Here is a 19558-nt window from a genome sequence, read left to right on the forward strand (position 1 = left end):
TAATACTAGGATTCCCTATGAGTATGAATACAATCAGTAATTCCAAGGAGCAGTATTAGAATAAAGCAGGAGAACTTCTACAGCATGATGAATTTGACTTAATACAGATTATTGAGTTAAAATGAGAGGACCTGGGGCCCCTGAGTGGCTTAGTTCCTTAAGTGTCTGACTCTTGATTTTGGCTCAGGTTATGATCTCACAGTTTGTGAGTTCGAGCCCAGTGTCGGGCTCTGTGCTGACAGTGCAGAGCCTGCCTGGGATTCTCTCTCTCCCTTCTCTCTGCCCTTTCCCCACTCTCAAGTGCACGTTCTCTTTCTCTCTCTCTCTCAAAATAAGTAAACAATTTTTTTTAAAAATGAGAGGGCCTAATGAGAGCACGTCTTTCTTTCACTCTTAAGAACCCCATACTTGAAAATATTTGAAAATCACCTTTGAAGAGTCTAAATTATGTTAAAGGAACGGATCCAAATTTTTACTTGAGTTTCATATGATGTAAACAAACGAATAATAAAATGGCAAGTCTACTTTTCTATTTGTATCCCTTTTCAAGATAATGAGCCACTTTTCAGCCACCAGTTTATTTTTTATTTATTTTGAACTTATCTTCAAGTTAACTCCTTCAAACTTCCTATAGTACTCTTGGGTCTAGTTTTCTATGATTTACTGAGCATGCATAGCACTATCTATCCGTATTCCTTGGACAGTATTATAATTATCACACATCCTTCAGTTTTCAGTTTCACAGTTCAAGGTACCAAAATGTGGCAGGAGCTTCCAAATAGGTGAAGGCTTTTTACATTTCTCCAGTTTGTGTATGCTTTCTCAGGTCTATACTAAATTCATCACAGTGTAGATTTCACAGCAGCCCATTTGGTTTAGACGGCAGAAGTACTAAGAAAAAATATTTCATGGACTTCATATGGGGCTGTATCAGTTTTCCTCACTGTTTAATTCAGCACCCCACAATAATGGTTTTAAACGGCAACCCCTTAGAGTACTCGTGAGTCCATCAGTCAGTCAGTTCTTCAGTTGTAAATGAGCCTCAGCTAATTACTGCTGGACTCATTCAAGGCGCTTGTGGCCATTTGGCAGAATACTGGTCTAAAACGGCCTCCCTCATGTTAATCGTTAGCTGGCAATCAGCTGGAGTGATAAGGATGGCTTAGCCCGTGTCTTCGTCAACCAGTTTCCCTCAAGCTTGTTCACGTGGTTGCCATAGGATTCCAAGAAAGAGGACACATCTGTGCGCCACTTCTTGCGGTCTAAGCTCAGAACTGGTACCTCACCGCCTGTGCCGCATTCCATTGCCCAAAGCAAGTTACAAGCCTACACTTCATGAAAGACATGGAACAATAGAAATCCCCACTGGAGAAGAACTGCGAAGTTCAATTGCAAAGGGTAATAAAAGGAGGGGAATGATTGCAGCCATTTTTGAGGTAATCTACGACAAGGACACAGACGTCTTCCAATAATTATTGTCATTTTACAAATCAGTGGACAGCAATAGACAATTCCACCTTAATAGAAGAGTTGTGAGCCCTGGACTACATCTGAATCAATGCCAATTATAGTACTAAATCAAAACTAGATTTAACACATGTTTTGAGACCATAGAGGTTTTAAAACAGATAAATTCCTTTGAGTGAGCCAATTTTGTTTCCATTTATAAGGAGAAATTCAGAAAAATGTTGGTAATTTTTTCATATGTGCATTAAAAGCGTATCTTTTATTGCTTGACCACAATTCATTTATGATCTTCAGATATTGTATAAGTGCTTTCTGAAAAAAGAACTTAAGTGTTATGTGGTCATGTGGAGAACAAAGTGTTTTGATTGTAAGAGGAAGCCATAACAATGAACTTCCTGATTACAATGCAATCAAATAATATTAGAAAAATACACTTAGTTTTATGTGCCATTTATTTTGATACTTCTCTAATAGAATACTAAGTAATGATGTATATAATAAATAAATACTTAGCTTTTAAGAATGTATATGTTAGGCTGATTTACTATCTTTTCATGGTGTAGAGTTTTCTTAAGGTTTTGTCCCCAAACAAAATACCTTCAAAATATTTTTAACATCATTATACCTTATAACTCTCTGCAATACTGAACATTTTTTGAATATTTGTCCCTGACAACCATTAAAAAAACCCTACTAATTATAACACAACTACTTTGAATTTCTTGGCTGGAAAAAAATACACAGAACTCATCTGTGGTGTTATTTAGATATGTAGTAAATAGATAGTTTTAAGATTTTTTATTCACATTTTGAATAACAATTTGGATAGTGGAAAATAAACAGAAAGGACATAATTTTAAAATAATTGTATCCTATATTTAGGGGGCTGATGCATTGGAGAGAAACATGACAGAATTGTTTTCAGTTTTTTGCATTAATCATTTATACCCTACTTTTACCTCCTGTAATCTCTCAGTGTAGTTAATAAATTCTGAATATAGATCCCTAGAGAAAGAGAGCTTGAATTCGTACAGAGATAGGAATTTCATGCTGCAATTCTGCTTTTTCTTCATGTGAATATTTTAAGAGTCATCGGGCTTATCACTAAGTGATGATAATATGACATATTATTGTTAATATGATTGCTGCATTTTACTTTACAGATCACTGGAACACATTTTTCTCATGGATGGGGGTGAGGTTAAAGAGCATGGGGGAGGACAAAGAGAGAGGCCAATATGTCATACAAAATAATCAGCTTGCAAGATATAATATTTACATAAAATATTAGACTGTTACTTATTTATTAGTTATCCTAGCAAAGGAAAATAAAATAATGCCAAATGCTATCGTTTATGAAGTTCCCTTGAATAAAAGATATGTGCATACCTTTTTCTGCAAGCATCTTCTAAGTAAAACAAACAAAAGTCAACTGTCTCCAAATTTTGAAATAGTTTTATTGCTGACACCATTGCAGTTGCATTTAGCCACTTAGGTCCATTCACACATGCAGGACAATATATTACTCTGAGGTTTTATATGTATGCAATGGCTTATAAAAGACTCTTGTTTGTATGAAACTTTAATAGTTTTTTTTTTCCAATTGCAATGCAATAATGTATTGCACATATTGTCAGATTTTGTTTTCATAGATTAATCAAGGACAAAATATTCTTTACATAAACACTCAGGCTCATAATTATTTGTTACTAAAGAATGTTTATTACTCATTCCTAAATTTATTTTATTTAAAAAAAAATTTTAACATTTATTTATTTTTGAGACAGAGAGAGACAGAGCATGAACGGGGGAGGGGCAGAGAGAGAGGGAGACACAGAATCGGAAGCAGGCTCCAGGCTCTGAGCCATCAGCCTAGAGCCCGACGCGGAGCTTGAACTCACGGACCGTGAGATCATGACCTGAGCCGAAGTTGGACGCTCAACCGACTGAGCCACCCAGGCGCCCCCCTAAATTAATTTTAAAGTGAAAGACTATATAATAAAGTTCCAAGCAATGTAGTTAATATAATACAAATTAATAACATTCCAATTTAAAAAGATATTTGAAAATAGAGACATGTGAAGTAGGGTTATCTCTAAGCATTTTAATATGAAAAAATATATAAGAATATTAACAAATTTTTAAAAAGGTACAGAAAAGTTAGTTCAATATCATTCATACTAAGAAATATTTATAAAATAGTTACAGTGTGGCACTTTACTATTCTAGGCACTGGGGATAACATGGTGACTATAATAGAAAAAAATCTTGATTTCATAAAGTTTGCAGTCTAGTTTATTTGTGAAAATCAAGATTATAAACTGGAATACTATATAACACATATATGGGTATACTTTAAAATGAATTTTTTGTCAGTGAAATGCATGAGCATCTTTATAATTTCAAATGTTACCTATAAAGAGCCAAGCAAGTCTTGTTTATAAATACCTTCAGATGCAAACACTTTAAAATGTGTGAGTTGTCCCTTGTGGTGTTTCTCTCTCTATATATATATCTAAATAGTATATTGATACATTTCTTTGACTCTTTATGGAAAAATGTGTTACAGTAGTTGCGTATGTATTATTATTTTTATTTTTTTTTATTTCCACTTTCTCCTTCCATTCCTTCTTTAATCCACTCCAGTCAGGATTTTTTCTCGACCAACACACCAACATGGTGTTTGCCAACCCTCCGATGATCTTCATTTCACTGCACCAAATGTTTAATTCTCAATCTCTTATGACTTCATCCAGAAGCAGAATTTGACACAGTTACTCACTTCCTTCTCCTTCAGTCACTTTAACACCTCTTTCTTGGTTCACCTCCTACACTATTGGCTTCTGTTTCTCCATCTTCTTAACTGATCCTTTCTCATCTCCCTAACTACATTGTAGTCCCCTAGGGTTCAGCCCTTAAGTCACATTTCTTTTCCATCTATATACACTCTTATCGATTTACAAGACTTTAAGTATTATCTATATTCCTACAACTTCCAAATGTATATATAGCTAGCCTAGATATTTCCCCCGACCTACAGACTTGTGTATAAAACTGTCTAGTGATTTTGCAGTTGGTATCCAAAAGCGTCTAAGACTTAGCATGTTCAAAAGTGAGTGTCTCATTTCCATGTTTTATTTGGTCTTCTAGCAACCACCTTCATGTCAGTAAATTGGACTTTAATATTCCAATTCCCTGACCTTCCCCCCCCCCCACACACACACACCAAATTTGGAACTATACTTGATTGGTCTCTTTCTCTCATATTACCTCTTAGATAATTTGCTCTTCTTGCAAATTGTATTCCAAGTCAGGACTATTCTTACTGCCACTTCAGCCCTGGCCAAGGTCCCATCATCTCACATCTGGATATTTGCGATAGTCTCCTAATCTATTTCACTCCTTCAGCCTTTGCCCTTGTCTCGTATATTCCTCATATAGCAGGCGGCCGATGTGATTTAAATATCTTTGTATCACCCTTCTCTCCAAAAACTCTTCAGTGGCTGTAGATCTCACTTAGAATAAAATGTCTTATAAGGCTGTACCAGACATTTCCCTAGTGGCAACAGATGGCCCCTTCAGACTTGACCATTGACTCTTTCCAGAGTGGTTAAGGTTTATGGAAATCAACAATGGATGGTGCCTTCTCTCGGTTTTATAGGTAGGATTTTCCGGGAAGCAGATTCTGAGGCTGAGGTTAGCATGCATGATTTTATTAAGAAATGCCCTCAGGACTCAGATCAACACCTGTGGGGGGAAAAAAGAGGAAGAAAGCAGCGTAGATTGGAGGTCTAAGTCTAACTGTAGTGCAGGCTCAGGGTAAACTCAGCTGACTAAATGAGTAACTCAGCAGCTAGGACGGCCCTCAGAGTTGTTTGTGCTGAGTTACAATGCCCCAGCAGTGGGGGCAACATATTGTTTGTTGAAGGGGATTTGGCTCAAGCATTGTAGTCTCCACACAGTGCCACCAAAAAAAATAGATAACACCAAGCCTGCCAAAGCAAAAAAGGAGTTATTTATTTGTGCCAGAATGGGTAGCTATTTATAAAGGCCTACTTTATAAAAGCTGAGTCTTGGTAAAGAGATGCTGACATCCGAAACCAATTAACGAGATTGAGTCAGGAAAAGAAATATGGTTGCCTCCCTTTCCTTCTGTCTTCTGGCCTCCAACGTGTCCCCATCCCCCACTTGTCAAACTAGCTACAAGGGAACCTGTTGATATAGTACTTGCAGGTTTGACCCCTAGATTACGAGACAGGGTGGACCAGGGTTGTGAATGAATTTGGAGGGTCAAAATGAAGATATGTAGCAAAATGTTTCTATGTAACCTTATCCTAGTATGCGCTCTGGTCTTATCTCCTGCTATTTGTGCTGGCTTCAATGAAAGTTATAAACCAGCATTTTCACAAAAGGATTCTCCAAACATCAGTAGCCAAAAGTCCTCTAGTCTCCTACCTAGGATGTCCAGTTCTTGCTGCTGATTTTGTGGGACAGGGAGAGAAAAATATGGCTGGTAATTTCACGATTCACTTTCCAGACTTTCACTTAGACTGTTGTTTTGAGCACTAGCCTTACACCTGGCTCTGTCTGGTCAAATCTTTTTCCAGACCATTCCAGTGCAATTATCCATCACTACAACTATTGCTTCCTGCACAAATTAGTGCTAGTAGGGTCCATTGTCTTCATAGGATGGTAAATTGGGGGTTCTAACTGGTCCAGACAGAGTTCCCATCATATTTCAGCCCCTCATCTGCTGGTGCCACCAGACTTGGAGCTGTCAGAGGCAAATTAAGGAACTTCCTCTTAGATTCCCTCTCTGTTGTCATTTAATTTTTATCTGTCTTATTTGGTTAAATAAAAACAGATTTCCAACAATCACTTTCCAACCTTCAAAAATTATACATTTTTTATAACATCTCTCCTGTTATAGAAATACCCTTTTATATTCTTTACGTAATGTTAGTGCAGTTCTGAAAGGGAGAGAGGCATTTATAAATGCTTGTAGTTTGTCTGCTATGTTTTACCAGAACCCTGCAAATTCATTAAACAAACAAAAAAAAAACAAACAGATAAACAAGAACATATTAGCAGTCATTAACTGACATCTGAGCAGAAGAGCTTGGTGAAGTCTGAGGGAGGCAGACTCATTTCTTATTTTTCTAAGCTATTGATGATTCTTAATTTATGCATCCATTAATTCTTATTTTAATGGCAGATATTTTAGTGGACTCATGGATAGTGTTATAGGAGGATAAACTTTCCTATCTGAAATACAAAATATATAGGGAGACTTGCTATCATCTAGATCAGCATATTTTACTTTAAGTTTTATTTCATCCACTTAATTTTTATTTTTACTACACCACATTGCCTTCTGCAGTCAACCTGTTTCCTATCAGGAAAATAAAGGTCACACCAAATAGTTTAAGAGAACCAATATAGGGAGCTGGGAACAGGTAGAAAAACAGAGAGATCAAATGGGATGTTGAGGCAACAGAGTGATTAGTAAACTATAGGCCCCTGAGACCTGGGACAGGGAGAATAAAAGAACTGGGTGGTATCATCACAGGCCAGGAGGGATACCAGTGGGTATGAGGCTTGATTCATGTCAGGAGCATGTTCTGATCCAGATCAGAGCAGGACCGTGAAGTGACACAGTTATTTTAGAGATGCTGCCTAAGTGGGAGAAGAATGCTTGGCTTTGCCTTTGTCTTGCCCTAGAGTCTCCCCGGGGCATCTCCCTTGGCTGAAGGTAACAGGAAGATAAAGGGCAAGGGAATCTACGAAATGTAGAGGCAGATAATTGACATGGGAGCAAGAACCATTACTTGCTGTCTCAGAACAGTGTCATGATTATAAGAGAATTTAGGTTCCCGTCCAGCAGGACTAGCATTCTTGCTCTGCCACTTACTGGTGGGGCTTCCAGCAAATTATTCAGTATCTTTCAGCTTCCATTTACTTATCTTCTGAGTACAATAATAATACGACCTGCATTTGAGAATTGTATCAGAAATTTAAAAATGCCAACAGACATCAAATACCCGGAACCGTGCTGGGAACAAAGACACTTTTAATACATTTTAGCTATCACTATTATTATTACCCTATAAACATTAAGATAAGCCTGACAGTGGACCCAGTTTATAGGGAGAAAAGTTTGGATTCCAGAGAAGTTAAAGCACTGGTTATTTATATGGTTTTTAGCTATGCCTCTTAACTCTGGTCTGGTATCATATCAGAATCAACTAGGGAGCTTGTTAAATTGCATATCTTGGACAACTTCAGTGCAAGCATACCACAATGTATAGGGGATGGGAACAAAAAGTTACATTTAACAAGCTTTTCTGGTAATTTTGTGCAAAAAATATTTGAGAAACACTGCCAGAGGGCTCCTGAGTAAACAACTCCCTCTTTCCTTATCTCCCAACTACTGAATGAACTGTAGGTATTCAGATTGGTAAGTGATTACATGGGCATTTCTACTGGGATCAAGGTAAGAGATTTCACTACCAAGTTGTCACAATTTGGAACAGGTTTATGTCTTAACTTTGGTGCCTCTTATAAATTTTTTCTCCCCTTTGGCTCTTTCCACACTTACTGAAAGCAATAAAAACAGCAATACTATATTTGTGCTTTTATTAATATCCAAGAGAGGGATAAAGTTGGCCATGCCGACCTCACAATATCTTGATAGGTTTTGCTGCAATTGTTTTTAAAAGAACACTCCTTTAAAGAGAGAAAGCATACAACATACTTTACAGGAAAACTTAAATATTATGGATTCAACAAAATCTTGCCAGAAATACTCAGAATCAAACACACATGCCTGCTGAATTCATGCTATTTTTTTTCTTCTTTGTAGGTATACAGTTTTTCTTTTCTTGTTGTTGTTTTTCGTTTTTATATTTCATTTTTGACATCATAGAAGTTCCCTTAATTAAGTCTCACTTTAAAATCATATTGTTAAAAATTAGGTTTTGCTTTTTATTACAAATGAGCTAAAATATTACTAGAATGGTATATTTTGAGTATAAAATAGTATCTTTAATCTGAAGTTGCAAACATTTTCTGCTAAATTATATTCAGTGTTATCTTTATTACTGCTTTAGAGGGCCGTGAATAAAGATTATTTCATTGTGGGAAAAATTGAACATAGTAATGGCACGATTGACTCATAAAGGGCACAGACGTATCAGTTCATCTAAAAGCATAAAATTAATAAACTGGTTGAATTTCATGTTTCATTCAATTTAAATAAAATTTATCATAACTGAAATTAGTTTTACGTAATTCAGTCATTGAAACAACCCTAAATCCCAATAAAAAAATTCTATATAATGTGTATACTGTGGAAGACTCAAAAAGGAACCAAGTTGAAATTAATTACCTGGGTTTGCTCTAATAGTTATAACTTGCATTATTTCCTTTCTCTTCATTTGAAATAAGTAGGTGGTAATGGAATTACTTGTAATTTGTTCCCATTTTCAGACATGCCTAGAACTTAACCAATTGTATTTTTTTTAACCTGAGTTTCCATACCACATTGACAGCTCTCAGACCAGGGTTTTTCAAATATTTTCCATTTGAAGTACTAAATCTGTGACATGGACTCAGAAATTTCCTGGTGAAAAGTACAATTCATGTCTTTAGTTCTAAAGATCATGATTATCCCACTTCCCTTTTCTCACGGAATACTGAGGAAGCTGCCATAAAATCCTTGCTTCTTAAGGGTTTTACACACTAGTATTAAGTCATCACATCTCAACAACCTGTCCTTTTTCAATGTTCACACACCCTTTCTATTTAATCCAGACCATCAACACTATCATCTATCACTATTAGACAGTAGCTCAGCTGTCTACAAAAACTTTAGCATGAGATTCAATCTTCTCTCATATCTCTGCCTTCCCTTTGTTCACAGTAAGGGAGGCGTCAATGACTTTTCAATTATTTTCAACAAACATCGACATCATCACCACTTATGAAATTTTTTCTACTTCTTTTCAGAAATTCTCAGATGGAGTCAACACAAAATATTTCAGGCAGAACTATTCTACTTCTAATATCTAAAATAATCTGAACCCGTCTTTCACCCTATAAAGCTGAAAAGCCATTTCTTCTGCAATCAGCACACTATGTACTTTTGTGCAAAAAAAAAAAAAAATCCATTAGTTACTGTCTACAAGATTAAGTGGAAATTTTCTGACTCATATCAAGATTATCTAACAACTGGTTTCAATTTAGTTTTCTAATCTGTGTCTCACTAATTGAATTTATATTCCCTGAATTGTAGTGTCTCTTTCATACTCAGCACTTGCATATTATTTGAGCTGATACTTTGTCTTTTACCAGAAAAGCTCTTACCCATAATCTTGGTATATCCATATCCTAACTATACTCTGAGAAGATATTTAAAAGTCTTTTTAAAAATTTGTTTGTTTGTTTGTTTATTTATTTATTTAGAGGAGAGAGAAAGAGACAGCACAAGCCAGGGAGGAGCAGAGAGAGAAGGGGAGAGAGAATCCCAAGCAGGCTCTGTGTGTTAGTGCAGAGCCCAATGAAGGGCTCGAACTTAGGAACCATGAGGTCAAGACCTGAGCAAAAACCAAGAGTCAGACGCTTAACGGGCTAAGCCACCCAGGCACCCCTTTTCTTTTTAATTTTTTTAAAAGCGTTTTTGAGAAGATATTTAAATATGAGCTCTTCTATGATATCTTAAGAACAAAACAAGTACTATTTACATTAGTTGTAGTACTATTCCAATTTACAACTGAGGAAAGGAGTCTTAAACAGTTTGCTTTTATAAGGCTATTAAGCACGTTTACTATTTCTGAAACATCATAAGTATTTTTCCCAAATATGTAAATTCATGTAAGGGTAAATTAAACCTAAAGCATTTAAGGCATATAAATCAATTTTTCCTCTCCATTGCAACACTTTCCCATAGTCCAGGCCATCAGCAAATGTCGTTTGGACTCCTGGCTGGTCCTTCCCACCAAACATCCACACTGTAGCCAGAGTTATGATTGTAAAACTTAAATATGATTGTAGCATCTGATAGCTTTAAACACTTGAGTGACTCCACATTACTGCAGTATGGATTCCAGTTTATTCATGTGGCTTCCAAGGCCTTGAGGATATTTTATCCTATTTAGCTCTCATCCCCTCCTCTCCTTCATACCTACCTCTTGAACTCTACAACTCCATTTCCACCAGACTTTTGTTCTAACATTTTATGCTCTTTCACTGCTGGCCTTGGCACATATTATTTCCTTAATTTAGAGCATCGTTTTTCCAGGATCCCACAGCAATCTTTGTCTAACTCATGGTTTTTTGTTTTTGTTTTTGTTTTTTATTTTGTCTCAAATCCTAGCCTAAATATCACTTCATTTATGAATCCATCCCTTAGGCCATGAGCCTTTCTAAGTACTACAATAACACTATTATAAATATCACACTCTCCCCTGTAGTTAATATTTGTTCATCTCTATCCCCCATATAGAATTACTTCTTTAAGTCCAGGTAGCATAGATTGGTTGTGCTTAATTGTTCTTTCACCACTTTCAATGTGGGGGTGAAGAGTGGTGCAGCTCCTTGTACTACTAAGCAATGCCCTGACATCAGCTGGCTGTCCTATCATTCAACTTAATTCAGGCACTATCTACCCAGAGAAAGCATTAGATTCCACAGCTCAGGGACTCAGCTTTTTTACTGTCTTCTACTCCAGATGCCAGTTGCAAGCCCAAGTTGTTAATCTGTGCTTCTGACCTATTGACTACAGTTTGGCGGTTCCCACAACTCCCTCCTCTGCTTTGATTAACTTACTGTGGGGGCGGGGTGTCACAGAATTCTGGAAAACCATGTACTCACTAGATTATCAGTTTCTTTACAAAGGATTTTAAAGGAGACAAGTCAATACCCAGATGAAGGGATACATAGCCTGAGGTCCTGAGCAAAGGAGTTTCTGTCCTCATAAAGTTTGGGGACTAACAGAGTGGTGCTCAGAAGATCTCTGGTCTAGGAACCTACTTTAGAGCAGTAGAGCAGGGGCACAGCTCTGCGTGCCTCCTTCTTGGTTCTCTCGTTATCCTGTTCAGTCCTCTTCGTTAGCACTTACCGTATTACATGAATGGGTTCTATTTATTGAACAACCTCCCTAATAGATTGTAAGATACTTGAGAGCTAAAAACTCACATATGATGTGTTAATATCCTCAACACAATGCCTAGGTTAGTGTTTATTGAAGAAAACTCAATGAATTTCTACATCTTTCCCTTTTATTATGTTCCTTTTAACTTTCTTTCTTTCTTTCTTTCTTTCTTTCTTTCTTTCTTTCTTTCTTTCTTTCTTTCTTTCTTTCTTTCTTTCTTTCTATTTATTTTAGAGAATCAGAGAGTGCAAGCAGGTAAGAGGGGCAGAGGGAGAGAGAGAGAATCTTAAGCAGACTCCACACTCAATGCAAAGCCTGATGTGGGGCTCAATCTCAGGACCCTGGGATCATAACCTGAGCTGAAATCAAGAATTGGACGCTCAACTGACTGAGCCACCCAGGAATCCCATATTTATTTCAAATGTTGTCCTAAGGTTCTGTTTTTCACTGCAAACTTGGCCATCAAAATCTATTTTTTCTCTTCATAAAAGATCAAATATCGATCACATATCTATTCTTTAATTGCATTTCAAGTCACTGTTGTTATCTCTCTCAAGAATATTTGAAGTGTATACCTTATCTTCAGTTGGGAGTAGGACTGGTCTCCATTAAAAGAATGCCACGCTTCCCAAAGCAGACAGGCAAGAAAATGTCACTCCCCCTCTTTTCCTAGCTAACTTTCTTTTACCCTTCCGGAAAGAGCTCAGATATTACTTCTTCAAACAAGTCTTCCTTACTGTCAGGGTAAGTTAAATTGCCCTGATAAAAGCTTCCACTGTAACTTGTTTCTTTCATATAGCCTACTCATTAAATATTTGTGCAATTACTTTTTTGTTCATTGTCCACCTTTGCCACTATATTATAAGTTCCTTTTGGGAGTCAGGAGGCAAACGCGTTTCTTTCAAAACTATCTTCGGTAAATAACCAGTGACTGTCATGTGGTTGGCATGCCACAAACATTTTTTTGAATTCACCAAAAATTAGTATACACAGAATCTCTAGGTCAACTGTAAATTTAAGGGTTTTGATGGCCAACAGAGCTGCCTTTCTCCTCTCGCATTATTGCATTTAAATAGTCATTTTCATGTTGGGGGCTCAGCATGAGGCTTATGATCTTCCTGAGGACAAGTTTAAGTAGAGAAAAACAGGTACAGACAGGAACGGATGCTATTCTACCCTAGCATAGAAAAATTGGAACTAGAAGGTAATATGTGATAAGATTTAACTGTTAGGGGCACCTGGGTGGCTCTGTTGGTTAAGCATCCAGCTCTTGATTTTGGCTCAGGTCATGATCTCATGGTCTGTGGGATCGAGCCCCATGTCGGGCTCTGTGCTTGGGATTCTCTCTTTTCTTCTCTCTGCCCCTCTCCTGATCACTTTCTCTGTCTCTGTCTCTGTCTCTCTCTTAAAATAAACCTGAAAAAAAAGATTTAAGTGTTAGATAATGAAAGTCTAGTAAGAATAAAGGAACTTTGAAAAATTTCGAAACCCATTTGTTTGATACTAATTTACTTGTTTTCTAATTATGTATAATATAGTGTAATCCAAATCTTAGAGATGCATATAAACAGTTCTTTGTTATTAACAAGTTGAAATTATTTCACTACATTTAAGTAAATATTGTTACTCAAAAAAATGCCTTTTTCAGTGACAGGAAACTCAATTCCATTGCTCCATTTTTATTTAACCACCTACCTTCACATTATTAAAATTATTTAGACTAGAAAACATAAAGTGTTACTTGTTAAATAACATCCACCTGGTGGTTCTGATTTTCCTCAGTTTTAAGGTGTCACTTAAAATGGCGTCATCATAGCATACTTAAATACTGCAGCCACATTTGCCTAAAGCATATACCATATAATATAAAAGTTTATTTTCTATTTTTACTCTTATCTTGTTCCTTTTTATCACTTTCCCTTTAAGTTTCCATGGGAACCTGGAAGGAAAAAAAATGTTAAGTATCCTAGATATACCAGTTTAAACAATATTTTTACCTTGGGTTTTAATGGTGGGAAATTTTTATCTCATCACAGACATGAATATATCGCCTTTAATAGGAATGTGATAACATTTTTCAAATTAGATTTTCAAATTAGTTTTTCCTTTTTAATGCAACACAATTATGTGATCTGGCTCCTATGTGAAACTATTTGAACGTGAACATGCATATATATATATGTATGTGTGTGTGTGTGTGTGTGTGTGTGTGTGTGAATGTATATATATATATTAAGTTTTTACTTAAATTCCATATTAGCTTCTTCCATACAATACCCCGTGGTCATCACAGCAAGTATACACCTTAATCCCCATCACCTATTTTACCCATTCCCCTATGAACCTCCCTTCTGGTAACGATCAGTTTGTTCTCTATAGTTAAGAATCAGTTTCTTGGTTTGCCTTCCTTTCTCTTTTTTCCCCTCTTGCTCATTTATTTTGTTTCTTAAATCCCACACATAAGTGAAATCATATGGTATGTGTCTTTTTCTGACTGACTTATTTCATTTTGCATAATACTTTCTAGCTCCATCTATGTCGTTGAAAATGGCAAGATTTCATTCTTTTTTATGGCTGAGTAATATTCCATGGTTACACAGCAAAGAAAACATTTGCAAAGGTCTTCTCCCATTCTGTAGGTTGCCTTTTAGTTTTGTTGATCGTTTCCTTTGCTGTGCAGAAGCTTTTAATTTTGATGAAGTCCCAATAGTTAGTTTTTTATTTTGTTTCCCTTACCTCAGGAGATATATCTAGAAAGAAGTTGCTATGGCTGATGTCAAAGAGGTTACTGCCTGTGTTCTCCTCTAAGACTTTTATTGATTCGAGTCTCACATTTAGGTCTTTAATCTATTTTGAACTTATTTTTGTGTATGGAGTAAAAAAGTGGCCTGGTTTCATTCTTCTGCATGTTGCTGTCCAGCTTTCCCAACACCTTTTGTTGAAGATACTGTATTTTTCCCATTGGATATTCTTTTCTGCTTTGTCAAAGATTAGTTGACCATGTAACTGTGGGTTCATTTCTGGGTTTTCTGCTCTGCTCTATCTATTCTGATCTATGTCTCTATTTTTGTGACAGTGCCCTACTGTTTTTTTATCAGTACAGTTATGTAATACAACTTGAAGTCTGTAATTGTGATGCTTCCAGCTTTATTTTTCTGTTCACAGACTTTGAGTCTGGAGTTCTCTCTTGTCCAGCAAGAGAGCAGGCACAGAATTGAATATGAGAGAGGCAAATGTCCAGGAGGAGACAAGAGCCCTGAGTAAGGGTCTTTGCTCAGTATTTATTAGGATCTGAAGGCTTTCATACACCATGGACATGCAGAAAGAGACAATAAAACAATGATCATTAACTCATGCGTGTGAGAGAAAGGGGGCTTCAAAGGTATGCTTTGGTAGGGGTTAGGGTCAATACAAATCAAAGTCCTGGTGCCAAGCAGACAGCCATTTACTTCAGGTACCAGGCACTGTGTCTGTTTATCTTAGCTTTTCTAGGGGCTAAGACAGATAGAGCATGTTACCTCAGGGTTAACAAGGCATTTTTCTTGCTAATTAGCTCTGGGTATTTTTGCCCTGTAGTGGCTTTCTGCTTTCTGCTTTGTTTTACTTAATGATGAATTCTGGGCGTTTTCACCCTGCTGTGGCACCTTTCTGCCTCTGCTTGTTCTCCCAAGCTTTCATCCTTTTGAAGTGGCTTTCTGCTCTATGCTTTAACACTGAGCGCTATTGCCCTGTGGCAGCTTTCCCCCTAAGCTTTGTTAACCCATTGGTGAGAGAGAGAGAGAGAGAGCCCAAGCAGGGGAGGGGCATAGAGCAGAGAGAGAGGGGGAAGGATCCAAAGCAGGCTCTGCACTGACACAGAGAGCCTGATATGGGGCTCAAATTCACGAACTCCAAGATCATGACTGGAGCTGAAGTCAGACACTTAACTGACTAAGCCACTCAGGTGCCCCTGTTAGGAGTGTTTTGAATACTGATTTAATTTCTTTGCTGGTTATCTGCCTGTTCTCCCTGTTTCAGTTTTGGTAGTTTCTACCATTTCTAGGAATTTATCCATATCTTCCATGTTGTCCTATTTGTTGGCATATAGTTTTTTATAATATTTTCATATAATTGGTTGTATTTCTATGGTTTTGGTTACTATTTCTGCTTTCTCACTTGTGATTTTATTTATTTTGGTCCTTTCTCTTTTCTTTTTGATAAATCTGGATAGAAGTTTATCAATTCTACTAATTTTTTCAAAGAACCAGTTCTTGGTCTCTTGGTCTCATTGATCTGTTCTGGGTTTTTTGTTTACTTCTATATTATTTATTTCTGCTCTAATGTGTATGATTTATTTCCTTCTGCTAGCTTTAGGCTTCGTTTATTATCTTTTTTCTAGTTCCTTTAGGTGTAAGATTAGGTTGTGTAGTTGAGATTTTTCTTGGTTCTTGAGGTCGACCTGTATTACTATATATTTCCCTCTTAAGACTGCTTTTGCTGCATCCCAAACATCTTGGACTGTTGTTGTTTTCATTTTCATTTGTTCCCATGTATTTTTTTATTTCTTCTTTTATCTCCTGGTTGACCAATTCATTGTTTAGTACCATGTTGTTTAACCTTCATATATTTGTGGTCTTTCCAAATTTTTTCTTATTGTTGACTTCAAGTTTCATAGTGTTGTAGTCAGAAAGGGTGCATAGTATGATTTCAATCTTTTTTTTTTATTTTTTAAGGCCTGTTTTGACACCTAGCATGTATTATATATTCTAGAGAGTGTTCCATGTGTACTTGAAAAGAGTGTGCATTCTGCTATTTTAGGATGGAACGTTCTAAATATATCGTTAAGTCCTTCTGATCTAGTGTGTCATTCAAAGCCATTGTTTCCCTGTTTATTTTCTGTTAGGATGATCTGTCCACTGATGTAAGTGGGGTGTTAAAGTCCCTTACTATTGTGTTGTTTTCAATGAGTTACTTTAGGTTTGTCATTAATTGTTTTATATATTTGGGTGCCTCATTTTGGAAGCATAAATGTTTATAATTGTTACATCTTCTTGTTTGATTGTCCCTTTATGATTATATAATGCCCTTCTTCATCTGTTTTTACAGTCTGTTTTTAAGTCTAGTTCGTTTGATGTAAGTATTGCTACTCCAGCTTTCTTTTGACATCCATTTGCGTGATAAATATTTGGCATTTTCTCACTTTCAATCTGCAGGTGACTTTACATCTAAAATGGGTCTTTTGTAGGCAGCATACAAATCAGTCTTGTTTATTTATCCATATATCCTATGTTTTTTTTTTTATTGGAGCATTTAGTCCACTTACATTCAGAGTAATTATTTTTATATAAATTTTTGTAATGTTTATTTATTTTTGAGAGAGAGGAAGAGAGAGACAGAGTTCAAGTGGGAGAAGGGCAGATAAAGAGAGAGGGAGTCACAGAATCTGAAGCAGGCTTCAGGCTCTGAGCTGTCAGCACAGAGCCTGATGAGGGGCTCGAACCCATGGACCATGAGATCATGACCTGAGCCAAAATCAGACACCTAACCGACTGACCCACCCAGGAACCCCTAGAGTAATTATTGATAGATATGTATTAATAACTATTTCATTACTAGTTTTGCCATTGTTTCTGGAGATTTTCTCTGTTATTTTCTAGTCTTTGTCACTTTTTGTCTTTCCACTTCCTTTAATATTTCTTGCAGGACTGGTTTAGTGGTCACAAACTCCTTTAGTTTTTGTTTGTCTGGGAAACTATCTCTCCTTCTATTCTGAATGATAGCCTTGCTGTATAGTTTTCTTGGCTGCAGATTTTTTCCATTCAGCACATTGAATATACCATTCTACTCCCTTCTGAGTTGCCAAGTTTCTGTTGAAAGATCTTCAGCTTGCGTCATGGGTCTTCCCTTGTAAGTCAGGGGCTTCTTTTGTCTTGCTACTTTTAAGATTTTTTTCTTTATCACTATATTTTACAAATTTAATTACAATATGTCTTGTTGGCCTGTTGTTTCAATTTTGATGGGAGTTTTTTGTGCCTCCTTTTCCTTCCCCAGGTTAGGGAAGTTTTCTGCTATTATTACTTGGGATAAAATGTCTGCCCCCTTGTCTCTCTTCTTCTTCTTCTTCTTCTGAGACTCCTATAGTATAAATTTTATCATGTTTGATGGGGTCACTGAGTTCCCCAAGTTTATTCTCATGTTTCATAATTCTTTCTTTTGTTCAGCTTCATTATTTTCCATTATTTTGTTTTCTATGTCACTAATTTATTTCTCTGCTTTTTCAAGTCTGTTGTTCATTCCATCAATCCTGCTTACAATCTCAGTTATTGTTTTCTTCATTTCTGATTGATTCTTTTTCAACTGTTATCTCTGTGATAAGGGTCTCCTTATCTGTGATAAGATGTCTTCTATTCTGTTCTCCAGCCCAGTGAGAATCCTTATGATTATTGCTTTCAATTCTCCATCAGGCATGTTACTTATATCTGTTTCACTTAGATCTCTGGCTGTGGACTTATCCTGTTCTTTCACTTGGAATAAATTTTTGTGTCTTGGCATTTTGTGCAAGTCTCTACTCCCCCCCCCCCCACCCTGTGTTACAAAATCTAGTTATACTGTTTCTCAATGTAATGGCCTTATGAAGAAGAGTTCCTGTAGTGCCCAGGACCTGGCACAGCAGGGAGTGTATCTGGTGTGTGGTGCATGTGTTCTATGTTGTGTTTTCACTGCTCTATCCTTCAGGCCAGTCATCTGCAAGGGCTACCCTTGCCTGTAGTGGGCAGTATTTGGTTTCTGCCCTGAATATGGTTGAGTTTTAATTAGGTATGCTCTGCTCTGCTTGTTAAATGAGACCTGACACCAACTCCACCAGAACTGAAGCCCTGCAGAACTCTTTGGTCAGAGATGTGGTGTGAGCAGGGTTTGTGTTGGTCTTCTTGGGGAGGGACTGGGGCAAGCTTGATTGATTATGGCAGATCCATGGGAGCTAAGGAAGTGGGGTTGATGTAAGTTAGGCAGCCTATGGCAGCGCTGTGTTACTTCCCACAGGTGGCGCTGTGTTTACGTTGAGGAACTTGTGAGGGAAATAGTACTGGTCAGCTCCTTTGTTCCCAGAGAGGCATGCCTCTTAGAATGCTGCCTCTTAGGGATGGATACACTCTGAGAAGACCCAGGGAGCCCCAGACGTTTTTCAGACTGTTGTTTCTATGTGGTCTGCCCCTGGGTTGTTTACCTGTCTTTTCTCCAGGAGCAGCACAGTGTCCTCTCAGCCAAGCTCATGGGCCTTTAAAACTCCAGGCTTTAAGCTCCACTGATTGCAAAAACTCATGAAATTCCACCCCTTTTGTTTACCAAGCCAGTGGCTTTGAGGAAGCATTCTCCTGTGTGCTCCCCTGTGTGCCCCTCTCTCACCCTTTCCTGTGACCACAGCTCCCTCCTCTCCACAGCACTTTGTTTCTCCCCCAAAACCCCATCTCTGTACTTACTACCTTCTTCATTGTGGCCTCTTCTCTCCCTTTAGTTCTGGAGCTTGTTCTGTCAGTCTTCGGGTCACTTTCTGGGGCATGTAAGATGATTTGATAGTTATCTAGTTGTATTCATGGGATGAAAGGAGACTTCTATGGTCTAAGTACCTGACAATTGGCATTTTTTTATTGTAATATAAGTGCCTGACATTAAGATTTTGATTCCTGAGGCATCTATTTAAAAGGGTTCTGTCTTGAATTCATTTGTACTTTTTTGAAGTGTGATGTTTATCATTATTGAGCTCAGTAATTTTGATGGTTTGTTTCCATTAATTCCTCTAATGTTAGGAATGTGTAAAATTTTGATTAAGTGCAAAGAAAACAATTGAGGAACATCTTGGGAATTGTTTTTCTTGTGACAAAGTAGTAGTAGTCGGTAGTAACAGGCAAAAACAACTAGTTTCAGAAAAAAACATAGTCTCTTCTTACACTTCTAATATGTGAG

At 37.1% G+C, this 19558-nt stretch overlaps 1 long non-coding RNA gene across 1 annotated transcript in view; it reads left to right on the top strand.

Annotated features, from left to right (window-relative positions):
* Positions 1-19558, top strand: part of LOC102899323 — a 98800-nt gene that overhangs the window by 15614 nt on the left and 63628 nt on the right. The window lies entirely within an intron of this gene.

The sequence above is a fragment of the Felis catus genome, chromosome C2, assembly GCF_018350175.1.
Source record: "Felis catus isolate Fca126 chromosome C2, F.catus_Fca126_mat1.0, whole genome shotgun sequence".
Classification (NCBI taxonomy): Eukaryota; Metazoa; Chordata; class Mammalia; order Carnivora; family Felidae; genus Felis; species Felis catus.